General features: G+C 41.2%; 5 non-coding genes across 5 annotated transcripts; all 5 read left to right on the top strand.

The window, feature by feature from the left end:
* Positions 1-139: 139 nt before the first annotated feature.
* Positions 140-212, top strand: trnar-ucg (transfer RNA arginine (anticodon UCG)). The gene has a single exon. It is a non-coding gene; the product is annotated as a tRNA-Arg (tRNA).
* A 3955-nt stretch (positions 213-4167) lies between these two features.
* On the top strand, positions 4168-4243 carry trnai-aau (transfer RNA isoleucine (anticodon AAU)). Its single transcript has one exon. It is a non-coding gene; the product is annotated as a tRNA-Ile (tRNA).
* A 2465-nt stretch (positions 4244-6708) lies between these two features.
* On the top strand, positions 6709-6782 carry trnai-aau (transfer RNA isoleucine (anticodon AAU)). Its single transcript has one exon. It is a non-coding gene; the product is annotated as a tRNA-Ile (tRNA).
* A 1504-nt stretch (positions 6783-8286) lies between these two features.
* Positions 8287-8360, top strand: trnai-aau (transfer RNA isoleucine (anticodon AAU)). The gene has a single exon. It is a non-coding gene; the product is annotated as a tRNA-Ile (tRNA).
* A 1516-nt stretch (positions 8361-9876) lies between these two features.
* On the top strand, positions 9877-9950 carry trnai-aau (transfer RNA isoleucine (anticodon AAU)). Its single transcript has one exon. It is a non-coding gene; the product is annotated as a tRNA-Ile (tRNA).
* The last annotated feature ends 8155 nt before the right edge of the window (positions 9951-18105 follow it).

Here is an 18105-nt window from a genome sequence, read left to right as displayed (position 1 = left end):
GTCTACCATTTAAGCTATTTTCTTCCACAAAAGTTAACTGGCCAGCGACACAGTCTGCATTGTTGGTAAACGTTAGCGCTTTGCTACTTTGCAGCTAAACCATGGCACTTCAGATTTGTAAAAAAAACAGTTTTTTTACAACCGCGTGGCCTAATGGACAAGGCGTCTGACTTCGGATCAGAAGATTGAGGGTTCGAGTCCCTTCGTGGTTAAAAGCTCCACCCTATCTCAAAAAACCATGTGGTATCTTGTTTGACGTTGATTTGGACAAGTAACCTACTGCTACAATGGTGTTTGAGCTTGAATTGAAATTTTGAGATAGTCTGAAGTGTTTTTGCTCTGGAAGTGTTTTTCAAAAAAAAAAAATTTCTTTCAATAACTTTTACATGTGAAGTCTGCAGTCTACCTTTTAAGCTAATTTCCTCCACAAACGCCAAGCTGCAAGGTGGTCACACCTGATTGACCAACCAAAACTGGTCCAATTCTGTTCTGTCCTGGTTTCCTGGAACAAATCTTGTTTTAAAAAGTCATCAAAAGCAGGCCAGTTAGCTCAGATGGTTTGAATGTGGTGCTAATAATGCTAAGCAGCGGCAGACACTTTAGGGGTACTATAAGCGCAAAACCCTACACCCAAGATCATGTCTATCCTCCTTTTGTTTGCACTAATGGGCCATTAACGCAACATAAGTCTCAATCTCTATGGCACTGCTTTCCATGGCTATAGTAGCAAGGACAAAAACATATGCAGCACCTACAAACCATGCACAGCCAGGCAGCCCATCCAAAACTGGCCCAATTTTGCTCATTCTGGCCTGTTTTATTTTTGGAATTTTCATCATGAAAAAAAAAATTTCTTTCAATAACTTTTACATGTGAAGTCTGCAGTCTACCTTTTAAGCTAATTTCCTCCACAAACGTCTACCTTTTAAGCTGCAAGGTGGTCACACCTGATTGACCAACCAAAACTGGTCCAATTCTGTTCTGTCCTGGTTCCCTGGAACAAATCTTGTTTTAAAAAGTCATCAAAAGCAGGCCAGTTAGCTCAGATGGTTTGAATGTGGTGCTAATAATGCTAAGCAGCGGCAGACACTTTAGGGGTACTATAAGCGCAAAACCCTACACCCAAGATCATGTCTATCCTCCTTTTGTTTGCACTAATGGGCCATTAACGCAACATAAGTCTCAATCTCTATGGCACTGCTTTCCATGGCTATAGTAGCAAGGACAAAAACATATGCAGCACCTACAAACCATGCACAGCCAGGCAGCCCATCCAAAACTGGCCCAATTTTGCTCATTCTGGCCTGTTTTATTTTTGGAATTTTCATCATGAAAAAAAAAATTTCTTTCAATAACTTTTACATGTGAAGTCTGCAGTCTACCTTTTAAGCTAATTTCCTCCACAAACGCCAAGCTGCAAGGTGGTCACACCTGATTGACCAACCAAAACTGGTCCAATTCTGTTCTGTCCTGGTCCTGGTTCCCTGGAACAAATCTTGTTTTAAAAAGTCATCAAAAGCAGGCCAGTTAGCTCAGATGGTTTGAATGTGGTGCTAATAATGCTAAGCAGCGGCAGACACTTTAGGGGTACTATAAGCGCAAAACCCTACACCCAAGATCATGTCTATCCTCCTTTTTTTTTTGCACTAATGGGCCATTAACGCAACATAAGTCTCAATCTCTATGGCACTCCTTTCCATGGCTATAGTAGCAAGGACAAAAAAACATATGCAGCACCTACAAACCATGCACAGCCAGGCAGCCCATCAAAACTGGTGTTTTTGCTCATTCTGGCCTGTTTTATTTTTGGAATTTTTTTTCATGAAAAAAAAAAATTTTTTTCAATAACTTTTACAAATGTGAAGTCTGCAGTCTACCTTTTAAGCTAATTTCAGTCTCCTTTTAAGCTAATTTCCTCCGCCAAGCTGCAAGGTGGTCACACCTGATTGACCAACCAAAACTGGTCCAATTCTGTTCTGTCCTGGTTTCCTGGAACAAATCTTGTTTTAAAAAGTCATCAAAAGCAGGCCAGTTAGCTCAGATGGTTTGAATGTGGTGCTAATAATGCTAAGCAGCGGCAGACACTTTAGGGGGGGTACTATAAGCGCAAAACCCTACACCCAAGATCATGTCTATCCTCCTTTTGTTTGCACTAATGGGCCATTAACAACATAACATAAGTCTCAATCTCTATGGCAGTAGCTTTCCATGGCTATAGTAGCAAGGACAAAAACATATGCAGCACCTCAAACAAACCATGCACAGCCAGGCAGCCCATCCAAAACTGGCCCAATTTTGCTCATTCTGGCCTGCTTTTTATTTTTGGAATTTTCAAAAAAAAAAAAAATTTCTTTCAATAACTTTTTACATGTGAAGTCTGCAGTCTACCTTTTAAGCTAATTTCCTCCACAAACGCCAAGCTGCAAGGTGGTCACACCTGATTGACCAACCAAAACTGGTCCAATTCTGTTCTGTCCTGGTTTCCTGGAACAAATCTTGTTTTAAAAAGTCATCAAAAGCAGGCCAGTTAGCTCAGATGGTTTGAATGTGGTGCTAATAATGCTAAGCAGCGGCAGACACTTTAGGGGTACTATAAGCGCAAAACTACCCAAATCATGTCTAAAACCCTACACCCAAGATCATGTCTATCCTCCTTTTGTTTGCACTAATGGGCCATTAACGCAACATAAGTCTCAATCTCTATGGCACTGCTTTCCATGGCTATAGTAGCAAGGACAAAAACATATGCAGCACCTACAAACCATGCACAGCCAGGCAGCCCATCCAAAACTGGCCCAATTTTGCTCATTCTGGCCTGTTTTATTTTTGGAATTTTCATCATGAAAAAAAAAAATTTCTTTCAATAACTTTTACATGTGAAGTCTGCAGTCTACCTTTTAAGCTAATTTCCTCCACAAACGCCAAGCTGCAAGGTGGTCACACCTGATTGACCAACCAAAACTGGTCCAATTCTGTTCTGTCCTGGTTTCCTGGAACAAATCTTGTTTTAAAAAGTCATCAAAAGCAGGCCAGTTAGCTCAGATGGTTTGAATGTGGTGCTAATAATGCTAAGCAGCGGCAGACACTTTAGGGGTACTATAAGCGCAAAACCCTACACCCAAGATCATGTCTATCCTCCTTTTGTTTGCACTAATGGGCCATTAACGCAACATAAGTCTCAATCTCTATGGCACTGCTTTCCATGGCTATAGTAGCAAGGACAAAAACATATGCAGCACCTACAAACCATGCACAGCCAGGCAGCCCATCCAAAACTGGCCCAATTTTGCTCATTCTGGCCTGTTTTATTTTTGGAATTTTCTTTTTTTTGAACTTTTCACAAATGAGGCCGGTTAGCTCAGATGGTTTTGTAATCATGATTAAAAAAAGGTCTCCACCCTATCTTCATGGGTTCAATCCCCATACTGGCCAGAAGTGTTGATTTAGCACATTAATGTGTTTGCACTTGCACTGTACATCTCAAACATAGAGATAGTTGAAAGGCATTCTGTTCAGCAAATGTTAAGGACAATGTAGAGTATAATTCCACTAACTGACATGGTAGCAGTTTGTCTACCATTTAAGCTATTTTCTTCCACAAAAGTTAAATGCGGCCAGTCTGCATTGTTGGTTGTTTGCGCCTGCTACTTTGCAGCTAAACCACAGTTGCATTGTTGTTAAAAAAAAAGCAAAAACTTTGCAGCTCAAAAACCATGGCACTTCAGATTTGAAAAAAAACAGATAGTCTGAAGTTTTTTTTGCAACTTTTACATGTGAAGTCTGGGCCTAATGGACAAAGCTGCAAGGTGGTCTGACTGATTGGATCAGAAGATTGGGTTCGAGTAAAAGTCATCAAAAAAGCAGGGTTAAAAGCTCCACCCTATCTAAAAAAACCATGTGGTATCTTGTTTTTGATTTGGACAAGTAACCTACTGCTACAATGGTGTTTGAGCATTGAATTGAAATTTTGAGATAGTCTGAAGTGTTTTGCATGCTGCTCAATAAAAAAAAAGCAAGGACAAAAAACATATGAAGTCTGCAGTCTACCTTTTAAACCATTTCCAGCAAAAGGCAGCCCATCCAAAGGTGGTCACACCTTTTGACCTCAAAACTGGTCCCTGTTTTGGTTTTTTGGAATTTTTTTTTTTGAACTTTTCACAAATGCAGGGTTAGTTAGCTCAGATGGTTAGAGTGTGGTGCTAATAATGCGCCAAGGTCATGGGTTCAATCCCCATACTGGCCAGAAGTGTTGATTTAGCACATTAATGTGTTTGCTATTTTGCACTGTACATCTCAAACATAGAGATAGTTGAAAGGCATTCTGTTCAGCAAATGTTAAGGACAATGTAGAGTATAATTCCACTAACTGACATGGTAGCAGTTTGTCTACCATTTAAGCTATTTTCTTCCACAAAAGTTAACTGGCCAGCGACACAGTCTGCATTGTTGGTAAATGTTAGCGCTCTGCTACTTTGCAGCTAAACCATGGCACTTCAGATTTGTAAAAAAAGTTTCAAAAACAGGCCAGTTGGCCTAATGGACAAGGCGTCTGACTTCGGATCAGAAGATTGAGGGTTCGAGTCCCTTCGTGGTTAAAAGCTCCACCCTATCTCAAAAAACCATGTGGTATCTTGTTTGACGTTGATTTGGACAAGTAACCTACGCTGAGCAATGGTGTTTGAGCTTGAATTGAAATTTTGAGATAGTCTGAAGTGTTTTGCTCTGCTGAAAAAAAAAATTTCTTTCAATAACTTTTACATGTGAAGTCTGCAGTCTACCTTTTAAGCTAATTTCCTCCACAAACGCCAAGCTGCAAGGTGGTCACACCTGATTGACCAACCAAAACTGGTCCAATTCTGTTCTGTCCTGGTTTCCTGGAACAAATCTTGTTTTAAAAAGTCATCAAAAGCAGGCCAGTTAGCTCAGATGGTTTGAATGTGGTGCTAATAATGCTAAGCAGCGGCAGACACTTTAGGGGTACTATAAGCGCAAAACCCTACACCCAAGATCATGTCTATCCTCCTTTTGTTTGCACTAATGGGCCATTAACGCAACATAAGTCTCAATCTCTATGGCACTGCTTTCCATGGCTATAGTAGCAAGGACAAAAACATATGCAGCACCTACAAACCATGCACAGCCAGGCAGCCCATCCAAAACTGGCCCAATTTTTTTGCTCATTCTGGCCTGTTTTATTTTTGGAATTTTTTCATCAAAAAAAAAAAATTTCTTTCAATAACTTTTACATGTGAAGTCTGCAGTCTACCTTTTAAGCTAATTTCCTCCACAAACGCCAAGCTGCAAGGTGGTCACACCTGATTGACCAACCAAAACTGGTCCAATTCTGTTCTGTCCTGGTTCCCTGGAACAAATCTTGTTTTAAAAAGTCATCAAAAGCAGGCCAGTTAGCTCAGATGGTTTGAATGTGGTGCTAATAATGCTAAGCAGCGGCAGACACTTTAGGGGTACTATAAGCGCAAAACCCTACACCCAAGATCATGTCTATCCTCCTTTTGTTTGCACTAATGGGCCATTAACGCAACATAAGTCTCAATCTCTATGGCACTGCTTTCCATTCAGATTTATAGTAGCAAGGACAAAAACATATGCAGCACCTACAAACCATGCACAGCCAGGCAGCCCATCCAAAACTGGCCCAATTTTTCATTCTGGCCTGTTTTCATTCTGGCCTGTTTTATTTTTGGAATTTTCATCATGAAAAAAAAAATTTCTTTCAATAACTTTTACATGTGAAGTCTGCAGTCTACCTTTTAAGCTAATTTCCTCCACAAACGCCAAGCTGCAAGGTGGTCACACCTGATTGACCAACCAAAACTGGTCCAATTCTGTTCTGTCCTGGTTCCCTGGAACAAATCTTGTTTTAAAAAGTCAGGAAAAAAAGCAGGCCAGTTAGCTCAGATGGTTTGAATGTGGTGCTAATAATGCTAAGCAGCGGCAGACACTTTAGGGGTACTATAAGCGCAAAACCCTACACCCAAGATCATGTCTATCCTCCTTTTGTTTGCACTAATGGGCCATTAACGCAACATAAGTCTCAATCTCTATGGCACTGCTTTCCATGGCTATAGTAGCAAGGACAAAAACATATGCAGCACCTACAAACCATGCACAGCCAGGCAGCCCATCCAAAACTGGCCCAATTTTGCTCATTCTGGCCTGTTTTATTTTTGGAATTTTCATCATGAAAAAAAAAAATTTCTTTCAATAACTTTTACATGTGAAGTCTGCAGTCTACCTTTTAAGCTAATTTCCTCCACAAACGCCAAGCTGCAAGGTGGTCACACCTGATTGACCAACCAAAACTGGTCCAATTCTGTTCTGTCCTGGTTCCCTGGAACAAATCTTGTTTTAAAAAGTCATCAAAAGCAGGCCAGTTAGCTCAGATGGTTTGAATGTGGTGCTAATAATGCTAAGCAGCGGCAGACACTTTAGGGGTACTATAAGCGCAAAACCCTACACCCAAGATCATGTCTATCCTCCTTTTGTTTGCACTAATGGGCCATTAACGCAACATAAGTCTCAATCTCTATGGCACTGCTTTCCATGGCTATAGTAGCAAGGACAAAAACATATGCAGCACCTACAAACCATGCACAGCCAGGCAGCCCATCCAAAACTGGCCCAATTTTGCTCATTCTGGCCTGTTTTATTTTTGGAATTTTCTTTTTTTGAACTTTTCACAAATGAGGCCGGTTAGCTCAGATGGTTAGAGCGTGGTGCTAATAACGCCAAGGTCATGGGTTCAATCCCCATACTGGCCAGAAGTGTTGATTTAGCACATTAATGTGTTTTTGCACTGTACATCTGCACAAACATCAAAGATAGTTGAAAGGCATTCTGTTCAGCAAATGTTAAGGACAATGTAGAGTATAATTCCACTAACTGACATGGTAGCAGTTTGTCTACCATTTAAGCTATTTTCTTCCACAAAAGTTAACTGGCCAGCGACACAGTCTGCATTGTTGGTAAATGTTAGCGCTCTGCTACTTTGCAGCTAAACCATGGCACTTCAGATTTAAAAAAAAAAACAGTTTCTTTACAACCGCGTGGCCTAATGGACGAGGCGTCTGACTTCGGATCAGAAGATTGAGTGTTCGAGTCCCTTCGTGGCTAAAAGCTCCACCCTATCTCAAAAAACCATGTGGTATCTTGTTTGACGTTGATTTGGACAAGTAACCTACTGCTACAATGGTGTTTGAGCTTGAATTGAAATTTTGAGATAGTCTGAAGTGTTTTGCTCTGCTGAAAAAAAAAAAAAAATTTCTTTCAATAACTTTTACATGTGAAGTCTGCAGTCTACCTTTTAAGCTAATTTCCTCCACAAACGCCAAGCTGCCATTCTGGCTGCAAGGTGGTCACACCTGATTGACCAACCAAAACTGGTCCAATTCTGTTCTGTCCTGGTTTCCTGGAACAAATCTTGTTTTAAAAAGTCATCAAAAGCAGGCCAGTTAGCTCAGATGGTTTGAATGTGGTGCTAATAATGCTAAGCAGCGGCAGACACTTTAGGGGTACTATAAGCGCAAAACCCTACACCCAAGATCATGTCTATCCTATCCTTTTTTGTTTGCACTAATGGGCCATTATTTGTAAAAAAACATAAGTCTCAATCTCTCTATGGCACTGCTTTCCATGGCTATAGTAGCAAGGACAAAAACATATGCAGCACCTACAAACCATGCATAAAAGGCAGCCCATCCAAAACTGGCCCAATTTTGCTCATTCTGGCCTGTTTTATTTTTACAATGGTGTTTTTCATCATGAAAAAAAAAATTTCTTTCAATAACTTTTACATGTGAAGTCTGCAGTCTACCTTTTAAGCTAATTTCCTCCACAAACGCCAAGCTGCAAGGTGGTCACACCTGATTGACCAACCAAAACTGGTCCAATTCTGTTCTGTCCTGGTTCCCTGGAACAAATCTTGTTTTAAAAAGTCATCAAAAGCAGGCCAGTTAGCTCAGATGGTTTGAATGTGGTGCTAATAATGCTAAGCAGCGGCAGACACTTTAGGGGTACTATAAGCGCAAAACCCTACACCCAAGATCATGTCTATCCTCCTTTTGTTTGCACTAATGGGCCATTAACGCAACATAAGTCTCAATCTCTATGGCACTGCTTTCCATGGCTATAGTAGCAAGGACAAAAACATATGCAGCACCTACAAACCATGCACAGCCAGGCAGCCCATCCAAAACTGGCCCAATTTTGCTCATTCTGGCCTGTTTTATTTTTGGAATTTTCTTTTTTTGAACTTTTCACAAATGAGGCCGGTTAGCTCAGATGGTTAGAGCGTGGTGCTAATAACGCCAAGGTCATGGGTTCAATCCCCATACTGGCCAGAAGTGTTGATTTAGCACATTAATGTGTTTGCACTTGCACTGTACATCTCAAACATAGAGATAGTTGAAAGGCATTCTGTTCAGCAAATGTTAAGGACAATGTAGAGTATAATTCCACTAACTGACATGGTAGCAGTTTGTCTACCATTTAAGCTATTTTCTTCCACAAAAGTTAACTGGCCAGCGACACAGTCTGCATTGTTGGTAAATGTTAGCATTGTTGGTAAAGCTCTTCTGCTACTTTGCAGCTAAACCATGGCACTTCAGATTTTAAAAAAAAGTTTTTTTTTTTTTTTTGCAACGCGTGGCCTAATGGACAATAATGGGCGTCTGACTTGGATCAGAAGATTGAGGGTTCGAGTCCCTTCGTGGTTAAAAGCTCCACCCTAACTCAAAAAACCATGTGGTATCTTGTTTGACATTGATTTGGACAAGTAACCTACTGCTACAATGGTGTTTGAGCTTGAATTGAAATTTTGAGATAGTCTGAAGTGTTTTGCTCTGCTGAAAAAAAAAAAATTTCTTTCAATAACTTTTACATGTGAAGTCTGCAGTCTACCTTTTAAGCTAATTTCCTCCACAAACGCCAAGCTGCAAGGTGGTCACACCTGATTGACCAACCAAAACTGGTCCAATTCTGTTCTGTCCTGGTTTCCTGGAACAAATCTTGTTTAAAAAGTCATCAAAAGCAGGCCAGTTAGCTCAGATGGTTTGAATGTGGTGCTAATAATGCTGCAGCGGCAGACACTCTCAAACTATAAGCGCAAAACCCACACCCAAGATCATGTCTATCCTCCTTTTGTTTGCACTAATGGGCAATTAACGCAACATAAGTCTCAATCTCTATGGCACTGCTTTCCCATGCTTATAGTAGCAAGGACAAAAACATATGCAGCACCTACAAACCATGCACAGCCAGGCAGCCCATCCAAAACTGGCCCATTTTTTCATTCATTCTGGCCTGTTTTATTTTTTGGAATTTTTCATCAAAAAAAAAATTTCTTTCAATAATTTTACAAAAAAGTCTGCAGTCTTTTTTTTAATTTCCTCCACAAACGCCAAGCTGCAAGGTGGTCACACCTGATTGACCAACCAAAACTGGTCCAATTCTGTTCTGTCCTGGTTCCCTGGAACAAATCTTGTTTTAAAAAGTCATCAAAAGCAGGCCAGTTAGCTCCTAATAATGCTCAAAAAAAAAAAACCATGTGGTATCTTGGCAGACACTTTGTTTTTGGACAATTAACCTATAAGCGCAAATGGTGTTTACACCCAAGATCATGTCTATCCTCCTTTTGTTTTTGCACTAATGGGCCATTAAAAAAAAAAATGAAAAAACTTTCATGGCAACTTTTTCCATGGCTATAGTAGCAAGGTCAAAAACATATGCAGCAATAAGCTAAAACCATGCACAGCCAGGCAGCCCATCCAAAACTGGCCCAATTTTGCTCATTCTGGCCTGTTTTATTTTTTTTGGAATTTTATTTTTGGAATTTTTTTTTGAACTTTTCACAAATGAGGCCGGTTAGCTCAGATGGTTAGAGCGTGGTGCTAATAACGCCAAGGTCATGGGTTCAATCCCCATACTGGCCAGAAGTGTTGATTTAGCACATTAATGTGTTTGCACTTGCACTGTACATCTCAAACATAGAGATAGTTGAAAGGCATTCTGTTCAGCAAATGTTAAGGACAATGTAGAGTATAATTCCACTAACTGACATGGTAGCAGTTTGTCTACCATTTAAGCTATTTTCTTCCACAAAAGTTAACTGGCCAGCGACACAGTCTGCATTGTTGGTAAATGTTAGCGCTCTGCTACTTTGCAGCTAAACCATGGCTAAACCATGGCACTTCAGATTTGTAAAAAAAACAGTTTTTTTACAACCGCGTGGCCTAATGGACGAGGCGTCTGACTTCGGATCAGAAGATTGAGTGTTCGAGTCCCTTCGTGGCTAAAAGCTCCACCCTATCTCAAAAAACCATGTGGTATCTTGTTTGACGTTGATTTGGACAAGTAACCTACTGCTACAATGGTGTTTGAGCTTGAATTGAAATTTTGAGATAGTCTGAAGTGTTTTGCTCTGCTGAAAAAAAAAAATTTCTTTCAATAACTTTTACATGTGAAGTCTGCAGTCTACCTTTTAAGCTAATTTCCTCCACAAACGCCAAGCTGCAAGGTGGTCACACCTGATTGACCAACCAAAACTGGTCCAATTCTGTTCTGTCCTGGTTTCCTGGAACAAATCTTGTTTAAAAAAGTCATCAAAAGCAGGCCAGTTAGCTCAGATGGTTTGAATGTGGTGCTAATAATGCTAAGCAGCGGCAGACACTTTAGGGGTACTATAAGCGCAAAACCCTACACCCAAGATCATGTCTATCCTCCTTTTGTTTGCACTAATGGGCCATTAACGCAACATAAGTCTCAATCTCTATGGCACTGCTTTCCATGGCTATAGTAGCAAGGACAAAAACATATGCAGCACCTACAAACCATGCACAGCCAGGCAGCCCATCCAAAACTGGCCCAATTTTGCTCATTCTGGCCTGTTTTATTTTTTTTGAGGACCAATCCCGTCAATCCACTCTGTGCATGTTAAAGAATACAATAAAAAAAAGCACCATGTGAAAAAGAATACATAAATTAAATGATGCTGGTGTTGGAAAAAACATATTAAACGGCTACATGTATTCTTCATGGCGAATATAGAGGCATGTTTTCCAAGGGACTTAAATAGTGTCTGATACATATTAACACTTCCAAAAACTTGGCAAGAACACTAAGCATTCTAAGTAGGTGTACCTAATGAAGTGCCAACTGTCAACAGTACAGGTACCGTTTCTTGCACAACAAAACTTTACAAAACAGTGCAACATATCCTGTTGAATTTGAGGACAATCTAATTCTTCACATTTTTAGCACAGCAGTTTACTTTTTAAAGCCATTACCTTCGGACTGGCTTTCAGCCCATCCAGCTCAAGGAATATCTTTTGAAATACCTCAAAAGTATTTTTCAGTTCTTTTGGGTAGCTGAGGTTGAGTCCGTATATCAGCCCCATTAGCAAGGCACAGGCTCTGGGTACGTCCAAGTCTTGCAGAACTTCTGTTCCTTCAATGAAGATCCTCGCGCTGGTTGGATCAGACATGGTGGTGTGACAGGGTAAAGGAAATACTCATAGCCTGTTATACACTAAAGGTATTAGTAAGTTTATAGCATGTGAGGATTCTAAAATAGCTCATGTTAAAAGGATCATGCACTCAGTACATAGTTCACAGAGAGTGATAAAGTTCATATAATTGTGTTAAAATCTGTCACGCATATAAATTGTAAGAAGAATGTGTAAACATATTAATAACTTTATTTTGTGGTGCATAATTTAAGGGTAAAAGTGTTAATCTGTGATCTACTAAATGCTCTTAATCTATGAGCCTGAGATCGATTGCTTTGGTCTCCACCCAAGTTCCCGGGGAAATTGCGGTCTTTTCCTCATTACACTAAAGTTCTCAGTGAGGAAACACCTGTGCATCACTCTTGTAATTATTTCTCCCCTTTTTCAGGGGCGTAACATTTTTGGAGGCACCGCTGGGATCGCTGTTCAGATGCAGAGGTGTCAATTCCAGGTCCAGAAAGTAAAAGTCCTGCCATTTTTCCACCAATGAACTCAGCCAGCTGATTTCACTGATTTCACTAATTAGTAGTGAAATCAGCTGGCTGAGTTCATTGGTGGAATAAACACATGGCAGGACTTTTACTTTTTGGACCTGGAATTGACACCTCTGTTCAGATGTCCGGTTTCCATATCCTGGTCGCTGAATTCTGAACCAGCTAAATCCCCACATAACAACCCAGGCAGGCTGCAGTGAGGCAAGTGTTGCTGTTCGAGGAGACTGGAAGAGACTGGAAGTTGGGGGTTAAGTGCGTGTCAGCTGAGGCCATTAAGAGATCATCAGAGACAGTAAAGACCATCTAATTCAGAGTCAACTCCTGCACAGTAAAAGTGCCTCCTGTCCTGTCAACATGACAACCGCCTTGGAAGAACTACAGGAAGAGGTAGTAGGAGAATTGCACGCCCTGACTAAAGACAAGTTACTAGACATATGTGATTTCCTTGACATATCAGGCGAACAGAGAAGGGATGTTAAAGCGCCCATATTATGACTGCTTTTCAACAAGTTAAAATAGGTCTATGAGTTCCAGAAAACATGTTTCTGAAGTTGTTTGCTGGAAACAGCTTGTAGGAAAAGATTCTTACCTCCCTCTATTACCCTCTGTTTCAGTCCCTTTCAAAGTATTCTGTTTTCTGCTGCTCATTGCATATGTATGAGCTGCTGCACATTTACCCACGCCCCACTCTAACTATTACCATGGTAACGGGAAGCGCATAGTAGTAACGGTCGAAAGTCATCTGCGCATGCGCATGACGGCTCGCAGCACAGATCGGAGAAAGTTATGGCGGACATGGAGGCAGTAACTTGTCATCCTAAATCCATGGTTCAACCACACGTTTGACCCAGAATCGGATCCTGAAGGAGGGGCGTCTCCTCCAGAACCTGAGACTCAAAGAATTCAGCAGGATGTCTCTGAATGGTTAGTCAAAAAATGACTTTGTATTTTTTTTAGGGAACTTAGCTAGATATTATTCAGTGTTGTATCTCCACAAAGGTAGTCTAGCTAGCTAGTGCCAGGCCAGTCTCTATAAGCTACGCAATAATTTATGAAACTTATTGAATTTTTATTCACACAATAGTTATAAGTAAACTAGATTTTGCTTCTTGTTCACAAAACGTAGTTATGTGTTGTAAGTTTCAAGTTACCAAAATTGTCATCCATATGCGTTTGCATTGTAAACATTGAGAAAGCCTAAAGCTACTATTCACCTATTTAACTCAGGCTGAGATAAAGTACTAGATTGCTAGAGCAGCTCATTACAATGTAAAACGTGGGTGCTGTTATTTGTTGTAAATACCAGGTTTATTTCTTTAGCTTTATACATGCATGACTTTTTTTTTTTTTTTTTTTTTTTAGGTGCACTTGTGGAAATTGTGCAACAATGCCATCAGAGCCTGAGAATGTATGCTGCCAGGAGGTGTCACAGGTAACATCATCTTTCCTACACTTATGTTTGCCAATATATGATTGCAGACAACATGCCACTGCAGATACTTACCTTATTTTATGCAAACTAGGTTATAAGACGGCTGCAGCAGCTGAATTAAAGGCCTCCATGCATGATAGACCATCCAGGTTTAGAACCCGTTTGCCTAAATGTGTTCTCACTGCAGAACGCATGCAACATTTACAGGGCTGACTACGGTCCTCTACAGCTACGGGGGATAGAGCAGTGAGTTTCATCTGTAATAACCTACTTACATTCACTGTTCATACAACATAATATACTAAATATTCAGCCAATGCCACTATTTCAGATCATATTTTTTCTTGAACATATAGCCAAGTATTTCCTAAGCAAATACTCTATATTACACATTAATTAACATGAAACGGATGAAATGGATGGATGTATGGAGATGGATGGATGGATAAACATTTATTGTCCACTGTCAATGTACATATAAATACAATGTTGAAGGATTCACTGAATAGAGAAATGTGAACACAGACATAACAACCTGCTGACTACCAATGTTAATTTCTCTCAGTCGTTACAGGTTTGTAGCCTATAGGAGCTTCATGAGCTGGTGCTGGGGTTTCCTTGGTCGGAAGATACGGGTAGTATCTCGTGTGTGGTTCTTCGGATCCGACGGGAGTTTTCTGACGCCCAGGGAAGATATGGAGGCTTCAAACTCCCCCCCTTAATTGAATCTGGAGACGTAGCTGGCGATGACCTCCTCCTTGTCTGGATGCTCATATTGTGAAGACAGGTCCGGCGGGATGTTTATCTTCAGAATCTCGTCTCTATACGATGATGGGTCGACAAAGACTTTCTCCATGATCATGTCGATCAAATCATCAACATATCCTGTACACACACACACACACACACACACACTTTAGACAACTGTTCATATATTGACATTTGCACTTTCAATTTTGTATTTTCTAGACTGTTTGACAACTGTTCATATATTGATATTTTGCGCTTTCAATTTTGTATTTTCTCAGGTATTTAAAAGTGCTCATATTATGCACATTTTCAGGTCCATAATTGTATTTAGAGGTTGTACCAGAATAGGTTTAATTTTCATAAAACATTTTTGTTGTACTACACATTGCTGCAGCTCCTCTTTTCGCCCTGTGTGTTGAGCTCTCTGTTTTAGCTACAGAGTGATTACTATGTATTTTCTAATCGCCTGTGTGGAAGTGAATGCAGCATTAGTTGTGAAACATGACAGCACTGTCATAGTATAAATTCAAGCAATAAAGGTTGCAACAGCTCATTGTAACACTTGATCAAAAGGAATTTGCAATCTATAAAACTACAAACCTTCACTTTTGTAATGAGGACGAAGAGTCCTAGAAGAGAGTTGTGTGCCAACACTCTGAGTTTGAAGGGACTCAGTCTGGCAGCCGATATCTTTTGTGGCTGGTAACTCCAATGATGCACTGGCCTATATAAAAAAGAGAAATGCCATCAACTTCATCCTATAGAATGTATGTATTATTATGCCAACAGATACATCAAGCAAAAAAGTATCACTAATAAATACACTCCAGGAGAAGAAACTCATTATACAGAATGGTTGGCTTCGAGTGTAAATAGTGCTGTGATGTAGCAGTCTAAACCATACACTCGTTTTGCCCTGGACAACGCCAACGTATTCCCGTTTAGAAATGTAATATTATAAAATATTAACATTTCGCAAATCCCCGAAATTATATCCGGTGGGGGATGTGTAGCTATTGCTTGACCGACTGAGTCTCCGGGTTTGTATGTGAACACCATGCTAATTGCTAGAAGCTAGCGGTTAGCGTTACCTTGTACTATGTGGCAAAACACTAGCTAGCTACAATGTTAGTTTGCCAAAACACTTCTTGGTTAGTTCGTGCAGAATTGCAAAATAAAGACAGCTAAATATTTGTACAATTCGACAACTCCCTTGGATATGAATTTGATGCAAAACAATTTGCAAGATCAGAAACGTAGCTAATACAGTGTTTGGATTCTAGGCAATCTAATAGCTACTGTAGCTAACTTGTGGTGTGGTGTACCAAAATTGTAGCAGCTTGCTAACCTTTGACGACCAAACTTGTAATTTCAGAGGCGGAGTGGCAATCGGCAGAGTCGGGACTTTACCCGGTGGGCCGGTAGTGTTTCGAGGCCGCGAGGGCCGGTCGTATAATAGTTAGCTATACATTGCAAGTTCTTAGCAACACCATCCGGCGGCCTAGTGTGCGGGCCGATAGTCTGTTAACCTTACCGGGAGTTGTTTTGGTCCCACTCTCGACCACACACTTGGTTCGCACTGGACTGTTTTGTGCCCAACATATTAGCTACAGTATGGGAATATTTAAAAAAAAAAATGCATAACTTTCGAAAGTTACCGTAGCTGGTCAATGGGTTTGCAGGAGAAACTTTGCTGACTGCAAACTAACTAGAAGCTAATGCTAGCGGTTAGCTACCTCGTTCGCAATGGCAAAAGACTGCTACAGCACACACAAGTTCACCCTAATGTACAAAAGAAATTGTATAGAATTACTTACATGTCCCTCCTCTGCAAGTATCCCACGCAAAGTTGGAATTGCGCCTTCTTTTAGCAAAAGTTTCATGGCTAATCCTGCCTTGTACTGACCGAAGTTGGAGAAACAGTCCGTCTCAAAGTGGTTAGCACACACCGACAATTTTTTGCCAACTGTAGCAGGGATATTGCCTTCAAAAATAAATTCAATCCATGCCGCTCTTATGTCCTCTTCGGCTGGGACGCGATGGAGTGTTTGGTGCTTGTCTTTACAGCCAACAACAGCACAGTTTAAGTGGTGCTTCTGAATCTTCTGAATCGGTAACAACATGGAGGATATCAGAGAAGAAGTTACTGCTGTACCTGGTGGGTGGAGCCCATAGAAGGTGGAGACATTAGGTATGCTCTGTTGGGAGGGGGTGGAGGGTGGGAATATTCAAATTTTTTTCTAACAGCTCACCCAGAGACTGAAGACAGAGGACATTCAGAAACCCATATCTCACTCAAAACAGCATGGATGTTTTTTTTTCCAAGTTTGTATGTGTGTGGAAGCACCAGAGACACAAAAGAACACCCCAAAACCCCAAAAAAGTGTTTTTTTCATAATATGGGCAATTTAAAGACAAATCCCGCATATCATTGATGACTCACATTATGATGTTCCTTGAAAGAGAAGAAGTTGCAGAGTTAGAAGATGGTGGCATGTCGGAATTGTTGCTACTTAAAGACAAAATGACAGAGATGATCAGTGGCATAGATTACCAAACAGGGCAAACTGACCATGATATTGAAACAGCCGGAACACATCACATAATAGAGGAACTGAGAACTGTGACCCCACAACAAGGACTGGGAACTGAGCAGAGTCCTGCAGTCAGTGCAACCAAAGTCAGGGATTCTCTGTGACAGCCCCAACCCCCTGCCCATCTTCAGAGGAGCATGCAGCTCTCACCCAGCCCAGCCCATACTGGCGCAAAGAGTTTAAAATTTCTGGTCAGATAGGTGAACCGGGCCAGAAAGATAAACTGTCTTTTTCCAGTCTTGCCCATCAGATTGAAAATGGACTTAACAGAGGCTATCCTGAGGTAGAAATATTAGACGCAGTAATCAGGGCTATTTCTCCAGGCTCACAGCTACGCAGCTACTTGGAAGGTAAACCCCAGCTAACTCTGCCCACACTTAGATGCATCCTGCGTTCACACTTCCAAGAAAAGAGCACAACAGAGCTTTACAAACAGCTAGCTTCAGAAGCACAGCATAGCAAGGAGACCCCTCAAAGCTTCCTGATGCGCGTCTTAGACTTGAGGCAGAAAGTACTGTTTGCGTCCCAGGAGTCAGAATCAGGGCTGAAGTATGACCCTGCTCTAGTCCAGCGCATGTGTTTACACACAGTCCTTACAGGTCTCCAGAGTGACAGTATCAGGATAGACATGCAGCCTCTCCTGCTAGATAGCAAAACATCAGATGAGGTTTTGCTAGAGAAGCTTAACATTGCTTGTGCTAATGAGGTAGAAAGACGAAACAAAAAGGTTTAATGCCCCACAGCCTGCTACAACTGTAAGTGTAGTCCAGTCAGAGGATACGCCATCTGCAAAATGTCCTGTGAAGGAAGCCAAAGCTAAGATACCTGCAGAACTGTTAACAGAGTTAGCTGAACTCAAGACAGGTGTAGCTTCTCTAAAGGGTCTCAGTGCAGAGATAGCTCAGATTAAGGAGACATTACAGCAGCCTATGTTTCAGTCACCACCTTATGCCTATGCCCCACCTCCTGTTAGAAGACCAGATAGGGACCCCCAGCCACCTGTTTCCCAGCAGCAGTATTACAGCAACTACAGTCAGCCCCAAGCACCTGACCCTCCACAGCATCAATATGCACCTAACTTGTATGCCAACCGTTCTGCTCAAGCTCCAAGGAGGTGTTTTGTCTGCCAGCAGGCCAGCACAGATGCACGCTGCACACACTGCTTCCGATGTGGGAGCGGAGAACATTTTCAAGCTGGATGTAAAATCCGGGGAGTCAGACCATCAAGGGAGGCCCCTTTAAACGGGAAAGGGTTACCGCTGAGGGACGAGTGTTAACCGTAGGTAGCAAAAAGTCCCATAAATGTGCAA

The sequence above is a fragment of the Perca flavescens genome, chromosome 6 (genome assembly GCF_004354835.1).
Source record: "Perca flavescens isolate YP-PL-M2 chromosome 6, PFLA_1.0, whole genome shotgun sequence".
Lineage (NCBI taxonomy): Eukaryota > Metazoa > Chordata > Actinopteri > Perciformes > Percidae > Perca > Perca flavescens.
This window is presented reverse-complemented; position numbering and strand designations above follow the sequence as displayed.